We start from the raw sequence: 19,364 nt of genomic DNA on the forward strand, positions 1-19,364 counted from the left end.
AGGTGGGATGAGACACTTTGCCGAAAAAAAGGCAGGATGACTATTTACATGTATGTAAAAAAAAGTCAGGATAAACTATAGTCCAAATAATTATGACATCTTGAAAGGCTATTATATTTTTTTCGTTGACGCCTTACATCGACGCAGGAAGGCGTCAAAACAAAAATTTAAAATAGCCTTCCAAGACGTCATAATTATTTGGACTAGATAAACTAATGAACTAGTACATTATATTATTTTGGGGCTAGCTGAAGCAAGCCTCCTGGTGCGGGATTTTCTCGCTATGTTGAAGACCCATTGGTTGCCTTCTGCTGGTTTCTGCTCTTTGGTAGGGTTGCTGTCTTTTTGACACATTTTCCATTTCCATTCTCAATTTCAAAAAAAAAGGCAGGACCGAATAGAGTGAAAAATACATAACAACTAATAGAATGAAGGACAACATTTTTCATCCTAGCCCCCCATAAAAACCAAATGGTAGGTCCCGTAGTTATCTATACCTTTCAACCCCCCCCCCCCCAAAAGAAAAAAAGGAAACAAAGAAACAAAACAAAAAATCCAGTCCCTCTTTAAACGTAAATTGCTCTCACACTTGTTTTAACTAAATGTTTACATATATATAAATTGAAATCATTTCAACAACAGGCTACTGTCGTACTGATGACAAGTTTTCATTCAGCATCTCTGCATCTTCAAGTTCAAGGTCACAACAAGTTTGTCTTACATGAACTGGTTCCCTGATTGTATTTGGATAACAGACGTTCTTCTATCGCACTGCAACTCAGGACTCTTGTAGAAGTTGAACTTTACCAGTTTGAAGGTGAGGATGTTTGTTCCATCCACAGAACTGTTACCCGTCACCTATTCTGTATTAAAATTCCACCTTTTTCAGACGAACCACTTCGGTTTGGAAATCCTCTGGTTACCTGACAAGTATGGGGAAAATCTGGATTCCGAATATTTTTTGGTATCTGCTTGGCCACAATAATGTCAACTGGTCAATGCTTATTAGATAGAGCAATAATTTCTCTTACAAAGTTTAATAAAACCAATTTAAAATTCAGAAATAAAGTTATTCATTAAATCAAGACTACCAAATATAGACCTATTCAAGTACACCTTTGGCTTTGGCTTTGGGTGTGCTTGACTTTGGATTGTATTTGATTTAAGGTTGTGTAGAACTCTTTGTAAACAATGAATGCTGGCATGGACATAATACTTGTAAGTGAGTTAAATTTTACAATGAAAATCTGTAATAGATCAAACTATAACAGATAAAAGTCTTTGTTTTTGTTTTTTTTTTTTACAAAAATCTAGGCTTTACTTGCATACAATCCCTATTTTCTATTCACTTACATCTGACACAGGTATTTGGGGATTTGGGGCCCACTGTAAAAAAGTCTTTTTTATTCTCCATAATTACAATTTTCTAAAATGTATTGACATATAACAAGTCTCAACAATCCATTACTAGTCATTTAAGTAACAATACCCTTTTTTACTATCAACCACCTTGACACTTTTTCACAGAAAATGTAAATATTTAAATTTGTCCGATGCTGTGAAAAAGTGTCCTTCAATTCATTATTTCATGATAAAGTACTATTAAATTCTGTCCTGCAAGGTTGATTTTCAATAAGAGGACCTTTTCACAGTAAAAGGTGTCCTTTAAAGGGAGATAATAAAAAAGTCACTCACGTATTGGCTATATTAAATGTTCTATTACTAAAACAAACCAATCAAGAACCTGTTATAATTTGATAAAAACACCAAATGGAAGGTGTTAAATTCCAAAGCATATTCAATTATCTTAGCTATAAAGATGTCAACAAAAAGTATCCACCAGCATCAACTGTCACAACCACTATATAAAGTACAAGAAATGCCAAATGAAGAAAGAACAGTATTTTTGAGAAAATTCTTGAAAATTACATGATTTTTAGCTCGCCTTGACAGAGTAAAAAAGCGAGACATTATAGGTTTGCCGACGGCGGCAGCGGCGTCAACAATGTATTAGTTTGAGATTAGGTCTAGTTTATGGTGAAACACAAGTGGTAGGTCAATGATATTTGGTATGCAGTTGTATAAGCATTGGCATATCTCATTTCCATAGAGATTATTTGGCCCTGCCCCCTGAGTCATGGTCTATTGACCTTGAAAATTTTGCTTAGTTTTATACATGTATTAGTTTGTGATTAGGTCTGAGTCAGTTTATGGGGAACCACTAGTGGTATATTTGTATATTATAAAGCCCCACCCCCTCATCATGGTTCATTGACTTTGAAACTTTTACATAGTTTACCAAGTTAATGTTTGTGTTTAGGTTTTTTTTAAGGGAATGACTTAGATAAGTCAATTATATTTGGTATACATAAAAAGAAGCTTTTGTATAATTTATCATTAGCACATCTTATTTCCATGGAGATTGTTCAGCCATGTACCTTTAGTCATGGTTCATTGACTTTGAATATTTTACATAACTTACATGTTAAAGTATTGCTATTTTAATTTCAACAATATTGCTTTATAAAAATTACAAAAAGGCAAGACATATCTCTGTGATAACAGTTTATGTAAATTGAAATAAAATACATGTATGTTTATCAACATTGTTCATATTTTTAAGTACTATTTAATATATTTCTGTTTTTGTGTGTATAAGTACATGTTTTATTGTATAATTCATGTTTAACTACACATGGTGATGGTCACATTTAGTATGAATTCACTACTCTAGTTTACATGCCATGTTTTAATAGAGACAAAACCCAAATTCTAATTTTTATACGACCGCAAAAAAATTTTGCGGTCGTATATTGGTATGACGTTTGCGTCGTCGTCGTCGTCGTTGTCGTCGTCCGAAGACACATTGGTTTTCGCACTCTAACTTTAGTTTAAGTGAATGGATCTCTATGAAATTTTACCATAAGGTTCAATACCACAAAAGGAAGGTGGGGATTGATTTTGGGGGTTATGGTACCAACAGTTAAGGAATTAGGGGTCAACAGGGGCCAAAAATAAGCATTTTTGTAACTTCCAGACATAACTTGTGTGTTAGTGTATGGATCTCTCTGACATTGTACCACAAGGTTCCATATCACAAAGGGAATGCTGGGATTGATTTTGGGGGTAATTGCCTCCAAATTCTAGGAATTAGGGGCCAAAAAGGGGCAAAAAACAAGCATTTTTCTAGTTTCCAGACAATAACTTGTGTGTAAGTGTATGGATCTTTATGAAATTGTACTACAAGGTTCCATATCACAAAGGGGAAAGCTGGAATTCAGTTTGGTGGTAATTGCCCAAAACGTTTAGGAATAAGGGGCCAAAAAGGGGCCAAAAATAAGCATTTTTCTAGTTTCCAGACAATAACTTGTGTTCAAGTGTATGGATCTCTCTGAAATTGTACTGCAAGGTACCATACTACAAAGGGAAGGCTGGGATTGATTTTGGGGGTAATTGCTTCCAAATTTTAGGAATTGGGGGCCATAAAGGGGCAAAAAACCAAGCATTTTTCTAGTTTCAGGACAATAACTTGTGTGTAAGTGTATGGATCTTTATGAAATTGAACTACAAGGTTCCATATCGCAAAGGGAAAGCTGGGTTTGAGTTTTGGGGTTATTGCCCTAAACGTATAGGAATTTGGGGCAAAAAAGGGGCCAAAAAACAAGCATTTTTTCTAGTTTCCAGACAATAACTTGTGTTCCAGTGTATGGATCTCTCTGAAATTGTACTGCAAGGTACCATACCACAAAGGGAAGGCTGGGATTGAGTTTGGGTTTGATGAATCATAAAGGGGTTCAAAAAATTTGGGGGGGGGGATTTTTTTTTCCTTTTTTTTCTTTAAAATTTTCCATTTTAAATTGGTTATTTCTGATTTATATATAAAAGCAAATAATAATGATATGGTTTGAATAGGTAAATTAAATTTTTTTAAGTTTTTCTGTGTCAGAAACCTATGCTGTGTCAAATATTTAATTACAATCCAAATTCAGTGCTGTATCAAGCTTGAATGTTGTGTCCATACTTGCCCCAACTGTTCAGGGTTCGACCTCTGCGGTCGTATCTAGCTGCGCCCCAGCGGAGCATTTTATCAAACTTTAATTTAGATTTAAATTGAAGCTATGTAGGTATTGATAGTCGACACTTTTTCTCTTGACATACTGTCCTTTCTATGAAGGACACTTTTTTCATATGAAATATTGTCCCTTCATTGAAGGACAACTTTTCACATCTGGACACAATTGTATACTATAGGCAAACATTGTTTGGACAATATTTCATAATGACATTAAGTCAGTGGACACAATTTACTGTGAAATAGTGTCTGGTGGACATAATTTCATGGCAGACAATATTAAATCCTATATATATATATATATATGTTCTTTGAAAATTTCTTAATACATTGTTGGTCATCTAAAATGTGAGTCATTAATATTTACATGTACTTGGGATCGTTTAAATGGTCAAAACTGTTCTATTTGCTTAAAAGTAATCTGAAGCAATTTCTAGACACGCTTCGATCTTTAGGGTAAAAGCCTTGTGACATAAGGGTGTATCTCCTACTGGAGCCCCAGTTTATGAATGCATGTACATATCTTATCTTGGCGAGGAGGTTGATCTTACATTAGAGTCCGTCAGGGTAATTCCGTACACTTTTGGTCCTAAATGAAAGTCATTTGGTTCCCTGTTTAATAAACAAGCAAAATGTACAGTAATTACCTGGTCTGAGAACACAGTTATCATCCTTTGATTTTCATTGTCCACTAATATAGTCCCTAACTAGTGTTGACAGGGTGTTACTTGCCAATTTTTTAGCTCACCTGGCCCGAAGGGCCAAGTGAGCTCTTCTCATCACTTGGCGTCCGTCGTCCGGCGTCGTCCGTCGTCGTCCGTCGTCGGCGTTAACTTTTTACATTTTGAACTTCTTCTAGAGAACCACTGAATGGAATGAAACCAAACATGGCATGAATGTTCCTTATGAGGTGCTGACCAAGTGTTGTTACTTTGTAGCGGATCCATCATCCAAGATGGCCACCAGCGGGGGACTTAGTTTAACATAGGACCCTATGGGAAATGCATACAAATGTCTTCTTTTAGAGAACCACTGAATGGAATGAAACCAAACATGGTATGAATGTTCCTTATGAGGTGCTGACCGAGTGTTGTTACTTTGAAGCCGATCCATAATCCAAGATTGCCGCCAGCGGGGGACTTAGTTTAACATGGGACCCTATGGGAAATACATACAAATGTCTTCTTTTAGAGAACCACTGAATGGAATAAAAGCAAACATAGCATGAATGTTCCTTATGAGGTGCTGACCAAGTGTTGTTACTATGAAGCTGATCCATAATCCAAGATGGCCGCCAGCAGGGGACTTAGTTTAACATTGGACCCTATGGGAAATACATACAAATGTCTTCTTTTAGAGAACCACTGAATGGAATGAAACCAAACATGGCATGAAAGTTTCTTATGAGGTGCTGACCGAGTGTTGTTACTTTGAAGCCGATCCATAATCCAAGATGGCTGCCAGCGGGGGACTTAGTTTTACATGGGACCCTATGGGAAATACATACAAACGTCTTCTTTTAGAGAACCACTGAATGGAATGAAACCAAACATGGAATGAATGTTTCTTATGAGGTGCTGACCGAGTGTTGTTACTTTGTAGCGGATCCATCGTCCAAGATGGCCGCCAGCGGGGGACTTAGTTTAACATAGGACCCTATGGGAAATGCATACAAATGTCTTCTTTTAGAGAACCACTGAAAGGAACGAAACCAAACATGGCATGCATGTTTCTTATGAGGTGCTGACCGAGTTTTGTTACTTTGAAGCTGATCCATAATCCAAGATGGCTGCCAGCGGGGGACTTAGTTTAACACCGGACCCTATGGGAAATACATACAAACGTCTTCTTTTAGAGAACCACTGAATGGAATGAAACCAAACATGGCATGAATGTTTCTTATGAGGTGCTGACCAAGTGTTGTTACTTTGTAGCGGATCCATCATCCAAGATGGCCGCTAGCGGGGGACTTAGTTTAACATGGGACCCTATGAGAAATACATACAAATGTCTTCTTTTAGAGAACCACTGAATGGAATGAAACTAAACATGGCATGAATGTTCCTTATGAGGTGCTGACCGAGTGTTGTTACTTTGAAGCCAATCCATAATCCAAGATGGCTGCCAGCGGGGGACTTAGTTTAACATGGGACCCTATGGGAAATACATACAAACGTCTTCTTTTAGAGAACCACTGAATGGAATGAAACCAAACATGGCATGAATGTTTCTTATGAGGTGCTGACCGAGTGTTGTTACTTTGAAGCGGATCCATCATCCAAGATGGCCGCCAGCGGGGGACTTAGTTTAACATGGGACCCTACGGGAAATACATACAAATGTCTTCTTTTAGAGAACCACTGAAAGGAATGAAACCAAACATGGCATGAATGTTTCTTATGAGGTGCTGACCGAGTGTTGTTACTTTGAAGCTGATCCATAATCCAAGATGGCTGCCAGCGGGGGACTTAGTTTAACATAGGACCCTATGGGAAATACATACAAATATCTTCTTTTAGAGAACCACTGAATGGAATGAAACCAAACATGGTATGAATGTTCCTTATGAGGTGCCGGCCGAGTGTTGTTACTTTGAAGCCGATCCGTAATCCAAGATTGCCGCCAGCGGGGGACTTAGTTTAACATGGGACCCTATGGGAAATACATACAAATGTCTTCTTTTAGAGAACCACTGAATGGAATAAAAGCAAACATGGCATGAATGTTCCTTATGAGGTGCTGACCAAGTGTTGTTACTATGAAGCTGATCCATAATCTAAGATGGCCGCCAGCAGGGGACTTAGTTTAACATAGGACCCTATGGGAAATACATACAAATATCTTCTTTTAGAGAACCACTGAATGGAATGAAACCAAACATGGCAAGAATGTTCCTTATGAGGTGCTGACCAAGTGTTGTTACTATGAAGCTGATCCATAATCTAAGATGGCCGCCAGCGGAGGACTTAGTTTAACATAGGACCCTATGAGAAATACATACAAATGTTTTCTTTTAGAAAACCATTGAATGGAATGAAACCAAACATGGCATGCATGTTCCTTTTGAGGTGCTGACCAAGTGTTGTTACTTTGAAGCTGATCCTTCATCCATGATGGCTGCCAGATGGGGACAATGTTTAACAAAGGATCCTATGGACAATACATACAAATGTCTTCTTTTAGAGAACCACATACTGAATGGATTGAAACCAAACATGGCATGAATGTTCCTTATGAGGTGCTGATTAAGTTTTGTTACTTTGAAGCTGATCCTTCATCCATGATGGCCGCCAATGGGAGGGGGGGACTTCCTTTAACATAAGAACCTATGGGAAATACATACAAATGCTTCTTCTAGAGGTGCACTGAATGGAATGAAACCAAAACATGCCATAAATGTTTCTTATGAGGTGCTGATTAAGTGTTGCTACTTTGTTGCCGATTTACTGTTCAAGATGGCCACCAGGATTTTTTATTAAATTACAGGACCAATATTAAACCAAATTTGGCCTCACTCATTATTAGGGTATCTGTTATGATTTTAATCTATTTTTACATGATTTCCAAAACCAAAGTAGAATCAGGTGAGCGACACAGGCTCTTGAGAGCCTCTAGTTTTTATCCCCCTTCCAAATTTATTTCTTCATGTTTTTTGTCTCAAATAGCAAGTAGGGGGATAAAATTACACTGTTAAAAAATTTGAATTATGAATTTTAAAGTAAAATAGTGATTTGTTCCAGCTGAAAAAGGTTAAAAATTAGCATTAATTTTGGAAACTGTCAAGATTTCAAGACCCCCTTAACATAAAATTGTCCATATTTTGAGTTAGAGCCGATGAAGTTTTCTATAATTTTTATATAAGTTGTCCCAAAAGTTAAGTAGTACAACACACTGTAAAAATATTATTGAGAAAGCTCAGGTTGGATTTTTTTTATTTCCACTTATTGTCTAAAAGAAATGCACTACAAAATAACTGTGTTCTCGGACCAACTGCCTGTACGAAATTACCTGGATCGACTATAATCTTTATAGATTAATCAGCTAATTCTTTTTTTTTTCATTAATAAAAAAATTCTACAGATGATTAAGTATACATCTTATATATATTTCAAACAAACTAAGAATGTTTAAAATTTAAAAAATTCACAGAATCTAAATAACAAAAATTTTTAACTTTGCATTATTTGTTAAAGGGACAGTATAGACTCAGTTCATCATTATGATAAGAGCACATGTCCTGTGCATGCTGTGTATATAGTATACTAATTTATTATGTCTTGTCTGTATCTTAAGTTTGGTTAAACTGCCTACTGGAAAAAAAAATATTACATGTTTACATTCCCAATTACTACTATTAGTCAATTATGTGTGATAAATTTCAATTTCATGGGTTTTAATCCCCCAGGATGTGAAACATCATTAGAATTTGTAGATATAAATGAAGAGATATGAAAATGTTATCCTCAGTACTGTGTCAGTCACTTAATTAAAGACAATAAAAACATTAAATTAGGGTAATAAATATTCCCCCAAAAAATGAACATTGAGAAGTTCTGACTCTGATACACATTTTTAATAATTAGATGTGAGGACATGATGGATAATTTTTAAACTCTTTCCTTACTTAGAAAAAGCACCTGGTTCCCTTCAGAGCACAAACTTCCAGGGGGAGGGTGCAGAGCCTCTATATATTTACTGCTCTCCCGGATACTGATTTGTGAACATGTAAAAATAAGGCAGCCAATGCACTCATGTAACCTCAACAACGAAAGCGACAAATGAATAATTTTATTTACTTTTTGCAATTTCTCATTGATGTGATGTAAATTTTCTGTTAGAAAGTCACACGATTCTGTATCTTAACTAGTATGACAGTTACACAAGACTGTTTTATCTTATTTTTGCAGATTTGTTTTCTAGGTGTACAACTGTGCAAGTATTGAATATCAGCTTCAAATGCAATGTGATCTAAAAGACAGCATAATGATGGACAGATGTAAGTAATGATCAAATAGTTAAAGATATGGGAATGTATGAAATTGTTTGAAAATGTCCACATATTAAACACTCCTTGAAAGTAGATAATTATCATTTTTACTGTTCTGCTAAATGAGGGTTTGGATGAGGGGGTCCTTATTGTCTTTATTCTTTAAATATTAGACCATTGTTCTCTCTATTCGTTATTTATTTTGCCCATTTATATTATCTCGATCATGTCTATTTGCTGTATTTTTGTGCCCTATTATTCAATATTCTGTATTATTTTTAAGTCTCCCAAACGAAGTTTGGGAAGACTTATTGTTTTTGCTCAGTTATTATTCTTCTTCTTCTTCTTCTTCTTCTTCTTCTTCTTCTTCTTCTTCTTCTTCTTCTTCTTCTTCTTCTTCTTCTTCTTCTTCCTCTTCTGCCGCTTTTAAATTTGAACTTGTCCGCACCCGTTCTCCAAAACCGCTTGTCAGATTAACTTAGGGTTTCAAAATATGTTAGACTAACATGTATAGTGGTGCAATCAGGGTTTTGTTTGTGCAATGGGGTTTATAAAGGGGTACTTTGAGGGGCAAAAAGAAAAGAGGGTTTTACTATAGAACCCTATGGGATTTTATTTTTAAAAATTTTCAAATGAGTATAAATTGAAAACCGTTTGTGATAGACACAATCTTTTTAATTGAAAATGTTCTAAATGATAAAGCCCATTTAATGAAATACAGGGTTAGTCCCCAGGGGTCACCCCCACCCTCTGCAATTTAAACAAGTTCTAATACCTTGCAAGTGGTCAAGATCCCCACCCCTAAACCATATATATTTTGGTTTGTCATGCTAAGATGGTTTGAATGATATACAGGGTTAGTCCCCAGGGGTCATCCCAACCCCCTGCCATTTGAAAAAGTTCTAATATCTTGTAAACGGTAGAGATCCCCACCCCTAAACCATATATATTCTGGTTTGTCATGATAAAGCACATCAAATGTAATACAGGGTTAGCCCCCAGGGGTCACCATCACCCCCTGCCATTTAAGAAAGTTCTAATATCTTGTAAGTGGTCAAGATCCCCACCCCTAAACCATATAAATTCTGGTTTGTCATGCTAAAATGGTTTGAATGATATACAGGGTTAGTTCCCAGGGGTAATCCCAACTCCCTGCCATTTGAGAAAGTTCTAATATCTTGTAAATGGTCGAGATCCCCACCCCTAAACCATATTTATTCTGGTTTGTCATGATAAAGCACATCAAATGTAATACAGGTTTAGTCCTCAGGGGTCACCCCCACCCCACGCCATTTAAGAAAGTTTTAATATCTTGTAAGTGGTCAAGATCCCCACCCCTAAACCATATATATTTTGGTTTGTCATGCTAAGATGGTTTGAATGATACACAGGGTTAGTCCCCAGGGGTCTTCCCAACTCCCTGCCATTTTAGAAAGTTCTAATATCTTGTAAATGGTCGAGATCCCCACCCCTAAACCATATATATTCTGGTTTTTCATGATAAAGCACATCAAATGTATTACAGGGTTAGTCCCCAGGGGACACCCCCACCCCATGCCATTTAAGAAAGTGTTAATATCTTGTAAATGGTCGAGATCCCCACCCTTAAACCATATATATTCTGGTTTGTCATGCTAAGATGGTTTGAATGATATACAGGGTTAGTCCCCAGGGGTCATCCCGACCCCCTGCCATTTGAGAAAGTTCTAATATCTTGTAAATGGTCGAGATCCCCACCCCTAAACCATATATATTTTGGTTTTTCATGATAAAGCACATCAAATGAAATACAGGGTTAGTCCCCAGGGGTCACCCCCACCCCCTGCCATTTAAGAAAGTCCTAATATCTTGTAAGTGGTCAAGATCACCACCCCTAAACCATATATATTCTGGTTTGTCATGCTAAGATGGTTTGAATGATATACAGGGTTAGTCCCCAGGGGTCATCCCGCCCCCTGCCATTTGAGAAAGTTATAATATCTTGTAAATGGTTGAGATCCCCACCCCTAAACCATATATATTCTGGTTTGTCATGACAAGATGATTGGAATGATATACAGGGTTAGTCCCCAGGCATCACTAATGCATATAACTTGACCAAACCAATTTTCACTGGACTTTTCCCAATGTCAGGCGACCCTGGGAATTACGAATTATGGGAGCTTCGTTTGGGAGACTTCGTAACAGCATCCTGTTATAATCATTTCTTGTTGCAATTGTTTTTCTATTCTTTATTTGTTTGCCCCTTTATTCTGCACATGTTTGTCCAATATTCTCTATTCTTTAAACCCTATCCATTCTTTCTCTCCATTACAGAGTTCTTGAAATCTTTTTTTCTCCTGGTGGTCCTTGAGGGAAATACTGAAATTGTTCTTTGAAAATTTTGGTGTTCAAAAACTTTTAGACTTATACATGTTATATGTGATACAGAAACAAAACAACACAACACAATACAAATATAAACATTAACAAAAGACTTCTGTAAACATGAATAATTTAAATTATGATCTTTCAATAGTATTTTAAACAAAGTGTATAACTCTGTATGTCCCCGCAACTAAAAGTTGGCGGGCATATTGTTTTACCCCTGTCCCTCCGTCTGTCAGTCAGCTATAGGTCACAGTACAACCTTCAACAATGAGCAAAGCTCATACTGCATAGTCATATATAAAAGGCCCGAAATTACAAATGTAAAACAATTCAATACTAAAGGCCTTATAAAAATACAAAAAAATTAACGAAAAACAAATGTGTAACACAGCAACAAACGGCAACCACTGATTGTCCAGGTTCCTAACTTGGGACAGGCACAGAATGTGGCAGGTTAAACATGTTAGCGGGATTCCAAGCCCTCATAAATTCATATATTTTTAGAAATTCTCCTCAAGAAAATTGGATATATCAGAAATGTTATTAACATCAACACTTTTAAATGTTGTACTTAACTTTATTTGATTTATGCTTATAAATGATGTGGTATGATTACCAATGAGACAACTCTCCACAAGAGACCAAATGACACAGAAATTAACAACTATAGTCGCCGTATGGCCTTCAACAATGAGCAAAGCCCATACCACACAGCTATAAAAAGCCCCGAAATGACAAATGCAAATGAAACAAGAAAAATAACGGCCTAATTTATGTACATGTACAAAAAATGAACGAAAAACAAATATGTAACACATCAACAAACGACAACCACTGAATTACAGGCTCCTGACTTGGAACAGGCACCTACATTACATTGTACATTAATATTTTAGTTCCCATATTGCTATAAAATCTATCATATGTTTTTTCTCATGGCAGCTCTAATATGAATAAAAAATTTTCTTTGGAGTGCATTATCTTCTTTATTTCTAAACACCTGTTGTACATCTTTTTTTAGCTCACCTGGCCCAAAGGGCCGTCGTTGACCATTAACCTTTACAAAAATCTTCTCCTCTGAAACTACTGGGCCAAATTTAACTAAACTTGGCCACAATCATCATTGGGGTATCTAGTTAAGAAAATGTGTCTGATGACCCTGCAAACCAACCAAGATGGCCGCCATGGCTAAAAATAGAATCTAGGGGTAAAATGTAGATTTTGGCTGATACATGTATTTAATACCAAAGCATTTAGAGCAAATCTGACATGGGGGTAAAATTGTTTATCAGGTCAAGATCTATCTGCCCTGAAATTTTCAGACAAATCAGACAGCCCGTTGTTGGGTTGCTGTCCCCGATTTGTTAATTTTAAGGAAATTTTGCAGTTTTTGGTTACTATCTTGATTATTATTATAGATAGAGATAAACTGTTACATATAATAAACAGCAATAATGTTCAGCAAAGTAAGATCTACAAATAAGTCAACATAACCAAAATATGTATTTGATGAATAATTTTCATTACGACTCATTAACAGGGCAAGATATGGAAATTTATTTTTCTGTTCTGTGATTTTGGAATATTATGAAAGAACAAAATGAAAATGATATTTTGATAAACATGTTGTTGTCGTGGTATTGTGCTCTATTAAACCATCAGATTATTACTGTACGTACTGCAATAAAAAAAAACATGAATCAATATCAGGGAACTTGAAGTAATTAAAAACTAGTTCAAAACCCTAATTGCACTTTAGCTATTCTTTGCCTCAACCAAGTGTTATGAAACTTATACACAAAACAAGGAATTATCTGAATCTGGAATAATATTGAATTCTGGAAAATTGATAAGAAATGTATGATGAAAACATACCCAACTAAATAGGGTTAGCCATGCGTGCATGGCTAAGGGTAATTTTACTTTCACTGTTCTTTCAGTATGAACTAACTAACCCCCCTAAGCCATGCGCGCATGGCTAACCCTATTTAGTTGGGTTAGTTTTCATCATAAATTTCGTTTCAATTTTCCAGAATTCAAATTATTCCAGATTCAAATAATTCCTTGTTCCAATGCTTATTAACACCAAACACTGATCAAGTCACTTTCATCATTCTCATATTATGTTACTTTATTAATAGAAAAAAGGATAAATTAGAGATATATTTACAAGCAGGGACATCCGTGTCCCATGGACACATTCTTGTTTTATTTATTACATATTTTAGTGTATTAAAGTAATTATACTGCTTCCACCTTTCAAAATTCTAACAAAGCTCTATCTCTTCAATGGATAAATAAATGATACTAGTCGAGAACTCAACAGGGAATTTTTTTTTCAGGTTCTCTGGTCGTTAGTACTTGTTTGCCACACACATGAAGATATTGATCCTGCTTTCAGCTAAATATCAGAAAAATTAAGAACAAAGGAAAGGATGCTGAAACTGTACAGTTACCAGTCAGGATTGTTTCAGAAGTGACATTATAATACAATATATGTTACTGGCTAATTCCTATGATTTGTAATTTTAAACAAAACACATAGACTTTGCATTATTGTTTTACAAGAGAGACACCAAAAGATGCAGTCAACATTTATCATTTTTATCAAAATACACCCAGGACAAATCATGGGTACACTTAGCTTGAAATATGATGCTTTCATACCAAAATTGCCTGGACATAAAAGAAATAAAGAACCAAAATTCATGTCAGCAATCATGCAGGAGATAAGATGAAAGAATAAAGAATAAGGTACTGTCATATTCAGTCTTAATAAGAGTCCTGCTGCTTTATATGTATATGCATTTTGTTATGCCCCGTCGTAGCGGAGGAGGGCATTAAGTTTTATCCTTGTATGTTTGTACATAGATATAAGAAGATGTGGTATGAGTCCCAATGAGACAACTCTCCATCCAAGTCACAATTTGTAAAAGAAAAACCATTATAGGTCAAAGTACGGTCTTTAACACAGAGCCTTGGATCACACCGAACAGTAAGCTATTATTAATTTAAGGACCCCAAAAATGACTAGTGTGAAACCAGCTGTCAAACGGGAAAACCAACGGTCTAATCTATATTAAAAAAAAAGAGAAACGAGAAACACTTATAGTGCGTGATTTTCTCGCTGTGTTGAAGACCTTATTCTTTAAAAAAGCGACGGAGGTATTATGTGCTCATGGCGCAGCTGTTTATTCATTTTAGTTCACTATAAACTTAAGTTTGCTTAACCAAATGTTCTGAAACTTATACACAATGCTTATAACCACAAAACTCAGATCAAGTACTCATTTGGGTACTGTGTGTCACTTTTACCATTCTTGATTTATGACCCTTTAAAATGTTATATGCAAGTGGGGGCATAATCTGTGTTCCATGGACGCATTCCCCATTTATTTATTCAGAGAATTTTGAAAGGAATAAATAATCCATGATGTTCACATAGATAAAACATATTGTTTCAAGAATTTTTACCTGTTTATTACAGATGAAACGCAACTCAACAAAACAAAAAATAACTAAACAGCATAGATCTATGCAGTTTTGACCTATATTTATATAAAAATAAGGAGAAGGTGCATGATTGCCAATGAGACAACTATCCACCAAAGTTTGAATAAAGTGGATATAAGCAGTTATAGGTAACTGTACAGCCTTCTACAATGAGAAAAACTCATACTGTATAGTCCGCTATAAAAGGCCCTGATCAGAAAAAATATGAACAAAATCATTTGAGAAAACTAGCGGCCTAATTTATATAATTTATTATAACAAAACAAGTAGCGAAAATCAAATATATAACATACATAAACCAACAACTTCCATGGAAATACTGGCTCCTGACTTGGGACAGGCACATAAAGAATGTGGCAGGTTAAAAGTTTTTGGTTGCTCAACCCTCCCCTAACCTGGGACAGTTGTGTTACAGCACAACATAAGAACAAACTATAAAAATCAGTTGAAAAGGTTTCATCATATTTTTATAGGTCAACTGTCTTGAAATGATCAACAAGTGATTGTAGAATTTAATAAACATCTCAATTGTCAATTGAATAACCAAAAACACACAAACATCTACTGTCAACACCAAATTCCCTGAAACAAAAGCTTTAAGGGGGCTCGCGGGTATATCTCAATATTTGTTTTTAAATATAGGATTTCGCTATTTTTGTCGAGCCTGCGACTTTTGTCGCAGAAAGCTCGACATAGGGATAGTGATCCTACGGCGGCGGCGGCGGCGTTAGCTAACTTCTTAAAAGCTTTATATTTTAGAAGGTGGAAGACCTGGATGCTTCATACTTTGTATATAGATGCCTCATGTTACGCACTTTCCGTCAGTTACATGTCCAATGTCCTTGACCTCATTTTCATGGTTCAGCGACTACTTGAAAAAAAAGTTCAGATTTTTTGGAATGTTAAATTCTCTCTTATTATAAGTAATAGGATAACTATATTTGGTATGTGCGTACCTTGCAAGGTTCTCATGCCCGTCAGATAGTTTTCACTTGACCTCGACCTCATTTCATGGATCAGTGAACAAGGTTAAGTTATCGTGGTCAAGTCCATATCTGAGATACTATAAGCTATAGGTCTACTATATTTGGTGTATGTAATGATAGTAAGGGGTACATGTCCAACTGGCAGGTGTCATCTGACCTTGACCTCATTTTCATGGTTCAGTGGTCATAGTTTAGTTTTTGTGTTTTGGTCTGTTTTTCTTATACTGTATGCAATTGGTCAACTGTATTTGGTGTATGGAAATATTGTACGATGTTCATGTCAGTCTGGCAAGTTTTATTTGACCTTGACCTCATTTTCATGGTTCATTGCTCAATGTTAAGTTTTTGTGTTTTGGTTTGTTTTTCTAATACTGTATGCAGTAGGTCAACTATATTTGGTGTATGGAAATATTTTACGATGTACATGTCAGTCTGGCATGTTTTATTTGACCTTGACCTCATTTTTTAAGGTTCATTGCTAAATGTTAAGTTTTTGTGTTTTGGTCTGTTTTCCTAATACTGTATGCTGTAGGTCAACTATATTTGGTGTATGGAAATATTTAATGATGAACATGTCAGTCTGACAGGTTTTATTTGACCTTGACCTCATTTTCATGGTTCATTGCTTATGTTACGTTTTTGTGTTTTGGTCTGTTTTTCTTACACTTTAAGCAATAGGTCAACTATATTTGGTGTATGGAAATATTTAATGATGAACATGTCAGTCTGGCAGGTTTTATTTGACCTTGACCTCATTTTCATGGTTCATTGCTTATGTTACGTTTTTGTGTTTTGGTCTGTTTTTCTTACACTTTAAGCAATAGGTCAACTATATTTGGTGTATGGAATGATTGTAAGGTGTACATGTCTAGCTGGCAGGTGTCATTTGACCTTGACCTCATTTTCATGGTTCAGTGGTCAAAGTTAAGATTTTGAGTTTTGGTCTTTTTTACTAATACTATATGCAATAGGTCAACTATATTTGGTATATGGAAATATTTTATGATCTTTATGTCAGTCGCGCAGTTTTTATTTGACCTTGACCTCATTTTCACAGTTCATTGCTCAGTGTTAAGTTTTTGTGTGTTGGTCTGTTTTTCTTAAACTATAAGCAATAGGTCAACTATATTTGTTGTATGGAAGAATTGTTAGCTGTACATGCCTGCCTGGCATGGTTCATCTGACCTTGACCTCATTTCCATGGTTCATTGGTCAATGTTTATTTTTCTTGGTTAATAGTAAGTTTATGTGACAGTTGTAAGAAAGCTTTATATTTAGGACTATCAACATAATATCAATTATTAGTAAAGAAGGCGAGACATTTCAGCGTGTGCACTCTTGTTTATACTTTTTCCTATACTTAATAGAAAAATAAAATAAAAGTATAGGGTCACCGTTCATTTGAACTCACAATCTGCCTTCGACAGAAGCATGCATTTTTGTTAAGTTACTTTTTTTCTGTTGAACTAATAGGAGAAAAAAAGGGAATGTCGAAATAAAAAAAGAACTAAATTACAGAAATCGCTTAAATTTTAGAATAGTTTAGTTTAGTACAGCTTATTTGAGTACAGCTTATTTGAAAAAAATAATAAAAATATAGGTCACCGATGAGTAAAAAAAGATATTCAATTTTAATGCAAAAAATGGCATTTTTTCATCAAAGGGAGATAATTTGGAGCTTTTTAAATGATATAAACAATTCAAAAGTCATCTGGGGCCAAAATGAATTGATTTTTTTGGTTGATTTTTGTACCATATCATAAAGTAACAACTAATAGTGCAAGAAATAAAAATGTGTAATGAAACAAAAAAAGTTTAAATTTTTGCTGAATTTTTATACCCTCAAGCCTCCTCAAGATACAACCTTAGGTGACAGGAACGGTCTTGACTTTGGAAAGCCACATGAAAACTCAATATTGCTCCCCTTTTAAATCTTGATCAGTATTTGTTAATTGAAAAAAAGTAACATAAAAGAATGCAGGTTGCCAGGAACATTCAATTGGAGAAAGGGAAAAGAACTCAACTCTACACTAAATAATTTTGAAAACTATTATTGGCTATACTATCTTTATTGATATAAAATGTCAGAAAGGTTATGTACATTATGATCATATTGATTGTGTGAAAAGTCACACAAGGTAATCAAAATGGTCAGAGGGGGAAAAGAAGTTTTGTTATAAATGTCAAATGTGATAGTCTCAACCTATCAACATGATCAAAATTGTTGATTTCACCATTAATATTTACATTTAGCATGTAGAATAGCACGTTTTTGTTATATTTTACTTAATGTTATTTTACTTTTCATTTATAGGCAGGAGTGAAAGGAAGAGAAAAAGTCATCAATAAAGAAACAGATCAATTTACATTAACATGTAATAATTCCATCTGAATATAACAAGCATTGCACATGTTATGAAGATTTATTCACATGTTACTATGATTTGTAGTTATATTTTATTGTATGTATTTGTAATATTATATAGAACATGTATTTTATTTTAGAACAGTATTTTTCTTTTTCAACGAGCCTGCAACTTTTGTCGCAGAAAGCTCGACATAGGGATAGTGATCCGGCGGCGGCGGTGGCGGCGTTAGCTAACTTCTTAAAAGCTTTATATTTTAGAAGGTGGAAGACCTGGATGCTTCATACTTTGTATATAGATGCCTCATGTTACGATGTTTCCGTGTGTCACATTTCCATTGACCTTGACCTCATTTTCATGGTTCAGTGACTACTTGAAAAAAAAGTTAAGATTTTTTGTAATGTTAATTTCTCTCTTATTAAGAGTAATAGGTTAACTATATTTGGTATGTGCGTACCTTGCAAGGTCCTCATGCCTGTCAGACAGTTTTCACTTGACCTCGACCTCATTTCTTGGATCAGTGAACAAGGTTAAGGTTTGGTGGTCAAGTCCATATCACAGATACTATAAGCAATCTAGGTCTTGTATATTTGGTGTACAGAAGAACTGTAAGGTGTACATGTCCAACTGGCAGGTGTCATCTGGCCTTGACCTCATTTTCATGGTTCAGTGGTTAGTTAAGTTTTTGTGTTTTGGTCTGTTTTTCTTATTCTGTTTGCAATAAGTCTACTATATTTGGTGTATGGAATGATTGTAAGGTGTACATGTCTAGCTAGCAGGTGTCATCTGACCTTGACTTCATTTTCATGGTTTAGGGGTCAAAGTTAAGCTTTTGAGTTGTGGTCTTTTTTTCTAATACTATATGCAATAAAGGACAGCTATATTTGGTGTATGGAAATATTTTATTATGTACATGCCAGTCTCGCAAGTTTTATTTGACCTTGAACTCATTTTCACAGTCCATTGCTCAGTGTTAAGTTTTTGTGTTTTGGTCTGTTTTTCTTAAACTATAAGCAATAGGTCAACTATATTTGTTGTATGGAAGAATTGTAAGCTGTATATGTCTGCCT

General features: G+C 35.3%; 1 long non-coding RNA gene across 1 annotated transcript; it reads left to right on the top strand.

The window, feature by feature from the left end:
- The first annotated feature begins 534 nt into the window (after nt 1–534).
- Nucleotides 535–18,863, top strand: LOC127724572 (uncharacterized). Its single transcript, XR_007992586.1, has 4 exons — nt 535–817; nt 8,993–9,068; nt 13,772–14,183; nt 18,243–18,863. It is a non-coding gene; the product is annotated as an uncharacterized LOC127724572 (long non-coding RNA).
- The last annotated feature ends 501 nt before the right edge of the window (nt 18,864–19,364 follow it).

Source organism: Mytilus californianus, unplaced genomic scaffold (assembly GCF_021869535.1).
Source record: "Mytilus californianus isolate M0D057914Y unplaced genomic scaffold, xbMytCali1.0.p SCAF_14, whole genome shotgun sequence".
Lineage (NCBI taxonomy): Eukaryota > Metazoa > Mollusca > Bivalvia > Mytilida > Mytilidae > Mytilus > Mytilus californianus.